Source organism: Pelmatolapia mariae, linkage group LG15 (assembly GCF_036321145.2).
Source record: "Pelmatolapia mariae isolate MD_Pm_ZW linkage group LG15, Pm_UMD_F_2, whole genome shotgun sequence".
In the NCBI taxonomy this organism is placed as follows: Eukaryota; Metazoa; Chordata; class Actinopteri; order Cichliformes; family Cichlidae; genus Pelmatolapia; species Pelmatolapia mariae.
Window position 1 is genome coordinate 23,525,157 of NC_086240.1, and position 4,298 is coordinate 23,529,454.

The window sequence follows — 4,298 nt, forward strand, 5'->3', positions numbered from 1 at the left end:
TAGCTGCTAGTTAACGAGAGACACCCGGAATAGCTAACCGAAGGTCGGACGGTCCTGATCCCCAAGGACCCCAAGAAGGGACCGGTCCCATCCAACTACCGACCAATAACCTGCCTCAGTACTACATGGAAGCTCCTGTCAGGCATCATATTGGCTAAGATGAACAGGCACATGGGTCAATACATGAGCGGGGCACAGAAAGGGATTGGCAAGAATACCAGAGGCGCAAAACACCAGCTACTGGTAGACAGAACAGTCAGCCGAGACTGCAAGACCAGACTGACCAACCTGTGCACAGCCTGGATTGATTACAAGAAGGCCTATGACTCAATGCCCCACAGCTGGATACTGGAATGCCTAGAATTGTACAAGATCAACAGGACCCTAAGAGCCTTCATCAGGAACTCAATGGGGATGTGGCGTACAACACTAGAGGCCAACTCCAAGCCCATAGCACAAGTCACCATCAAGTGCGGGATCTACCAAGGAGATGCTCTGTCCCCACTGCTGTTCTGCATAGGCCTGAACCCCCTCAGTGAGATCATTAACAAGACTGGCTACGGATACCGACTACGAAACGGAGCGGTTGTCAGCCACCTCCTGTACATGGATGACATCAAGCTGTATGCCAAGAGTGAACGAGACATCGATTCACTGATCCACACTACCAGGATATACAGCAATGACATTGGAATGTCGTTCGGACTGGAGAAGTGTAGTTGGATGGTAACAAAGAGAGGGAAGGTAGTCAGAACTGAGGGGATTGAACTACAAGAAGGCAACATTGCAGACATAGAGGACAGTTACAAGTAGGGCTGGGTATCGTCACTGATTTCTAGAATCGATTCGTTTCCGATTCACAAGGTCCCGAATCGATTCGATCCACGATTCGATTCAATTCGATTCGATTCGATTCAAATAAATTCGATTTGAATCTGGGAAATTTTGACAGTCAGAAATATTATAATTCAGATCAGTACATTTACATATTTTTGTATCTATAAAAAGGAAGCTGACACACGTAAGACTTTATCAAAGGTGTAAGCGTCACAGCAGATGCCTTTGTGTCAAAGTAGCTGAAGATAAAACACAGAAAAACATGAAGGTGGTTTTCCTGGCCTGGGATTTTATAAAAAATATTCTGCAGTACATCAAAAACGAAAGAAAACCATTAATGAACATATGAACGTTACCTCTGATGTTACAGCGGTTTTATTAGAGACACGGCTAAGCGTTTTGCATTTTGCATAATTTTAAAAAGTTTAAATTTGTTCAGTATTGAACGGCAGAAATTAGGTTTTCTTTTCGGAAGTTTGTAAAACGAAAAAAAACAAACAGTGGCCGACAGCCCTGTAAACAACAGTAGACTTGTGCGTAACAAGCAAGCGAATAATGCAGAAAACAGATTTTTAGACGGGAAACTGTTCTTGAAGTACACTGAGAGAGAGAGAGAGAGAGAGAGCTGTGCATGACGTGTGATTTTATCGTGGGTGAAGCAAAGCAGTAAAAGTCAGAGTGATTTCATGACAATGTTTATGTGAAGCGTAGTTTGGATCTTCTTTTGTTGCTGGTTCGGTCATTATTGTTTGGAGAGAGATAAAACTAACAGCTTTAGAATCAGCAGCGCAAAAAGGGTGTGAACACAAAGTGCGGACCCGCCGACAGATTAGGGCTGTCGGCTTTCAGCCCCGACCGTGTCCGTGCAGTTGTTGTGCCAAAAAGTGATTGTCTGCCAGAAAGTGATTGCCGTCCGCAGGAGCGCGCGCAGCCGCTTAAAGCGGCAGCGCCCGTCAGGTGAGAAAGGCGACATCTCACTGATTCTGATCCGCGGGTCTGCCTGTGTGTTTACGTCCTTGTGCAGAATCCGTGTACCTGCTCTCATTTACTGTCTTAGCTGTTTGGTGGTTGTTGAAATTTTGTGAGGTTTCACCTGAGATTCTGGCGTTTCGGGCAAAATAAATTTATATTAAAAAATCGATTCAGGATTTTAATGAATCGATTTCATGTTATCCAAGCCAGAATCGATTTTAATCGATGAATCGATTATTAAAACCCACCCCTAGTTACAAGTACCTGGGGATCCCGCAGGCGAATGGGAACCATGAAGAGGCCGCTAGGAAAGCTGCAACCACCAAGTACCTGCAGAGGGTCAGGCAAGTCCTGAGGAGTCAGCTGAACAGTAAGAACAAGATCCGGGCCATCAACACCTACGCCCTGCCCGTGATCAGGTACCCTGCTGGGGTAATAGGCTGGCCAAAGGAGGAGATAGAAGCCACTGACATAAAGACAAGAAAGCTCCTGACCATGCATGGAGGGTTTCACCCCAAGTCCAGCACCCTGAGGGTGTACGCTAAGCGGAAGGAAGGGGGCCGGGGACTGGTGAGTGTCAGCACCACAGTCCAAGATGAGACAAGAAACATCCACGAATACATCACGAAGATGGCCCCAACTGACAGCGTGCTCAGTGAATACCTCAGGCAGCAGAAACCCAAGAAAGAGGAGGAAGGCGAGGAACCATCATGGAAGGACAGGCCCCTGCACGGTATGTACCACCGGCAGATAGAGGAGGTGGCTGATATCCAGAAATCCTACCAGTGGCTGGACAAAGCTGGACTGAAAGACAGCACAGAGGCACTAATCATGGCAGCACAAGAACAAGCTCTGAGTACAAGATCCATAGAGGCTGGGGTCTATCACACCAGGCAAGACCCCAGGTGCAGGCTGTGTAAAGATGCCCCAGAGACAATCCAGCACATAACAGCAGGGTGCAAGATGCTAGCAGGCAAGGCATACATGGAACGCCATAACCAAGTGGCCGGCATAGTGTACAGGAACATCTGTACCGAGTATAACCTGGAAGTCCCGAGGTCAAAATGGGAGATGCCCCCAAGGGTGATGGAGAATGACCGAGCTAAGATCCTGTGGGACTTCCAGATACAGACGGACAAAATGGTGGTGGCTAACCAACCGGACATAGTGGTGGTAGACAAACAGAAGAAGACGGCCGTAGTGATCGATGTAGCGGTTCCGAATGACAGCAATATCAGGAAGAAGGAACACGAGAAGCTGGAGAAATACCAAGGGCTCAGAGAAGAGCTCGAGAGGATGTGGAGGGTGAAGGTGACGGTGGTCCCCGTGGTAATCGGAGCACTAGGTGCGGTGACTCCCAAGCTAGGCGAGTGGCTCCAGCAGATCCCGGGAACAACATCGGAGATCAATGTCCAGAAGAGCGCAGTCCTGGGAACAACTAAGATACTGCGCAGGACCCTCAAGCTCCCAGGCCTCTGGTAGAGGACCCGAGCTTGAAGGATAAAACCGCCCGCAGGGGCGAGATGGGTGTTTTTATATATATATGTATATGTATATATATATATAGAGTTTTCTCTCTTTCTGATTTCCAATTTTTTTGTTTGTCATATTTGAGGTCCTCAAGCAACTTTAAATATTAGACATAGATAACACAAGTAAATAAAAAAAATGCAGCTTCTAAATGAAGGTGTTTAATTTTAAGGGGGGAAATCCAATCAATCTAAATTGCTCTGTGCAAAAAATGATTGCCCACTAAGTCTAATAACTGGTTGGGCCACACTTAGCAGCAACAACTGCAATCAAGCATTTGTGATACACGGTAATGATTCTTTTACAACACTGTGGGCGAATTTTGCCCAACTCATCTTTGCAGAAATTATGTAATTCTGCCACATTGGAGGGTTTGCAAGCATGAAGTGCCTTTTTAAAAATCATTCCACAGCATCTCAATCGGATTCAAGTCAGGACTTTGACAAGGCTTGGCAAAGTCTTCATTTTGTTTTTCTTAAGCCATTCAGATGTGGAATTACTGGTGTGTTTTGGATCATTGTCCTACTGCAGAGTGAGCTTCAGTTTAAGGTCATGAACATATGGCCAGATATTCTCCTTCATAGAATTCATGGTTCCATTTACCACGGAAAGTCTTCCAGGTCCCGAGGCAGCAAAACAGCCCCACACCAGATATAATGGGACACACACCTTCTAGCTTTTGTCTGATCAGTTCACAGAGTATTTTCTGAGGGATCATCAAGATTATCAAGAGCCTTAATGTTGCTTCTGCTCAGCAATAGTTTTTGTCTTGGAACTCTGCCATGCAGGCCATTTGTGCCAAGTGTCTCTTTCTTATGGAGTCATGAACACTGACCTTAACTGAGGCCTGCAGTTCTTTGGATGTTGTTCTGGGGTCTTTTCTGACCACTTGGATGAGTTGTTGCTGCACTCTTGGGGTAATTTGGTCGGCCGATCAGTCCTGGGAAGGTTCACCACTG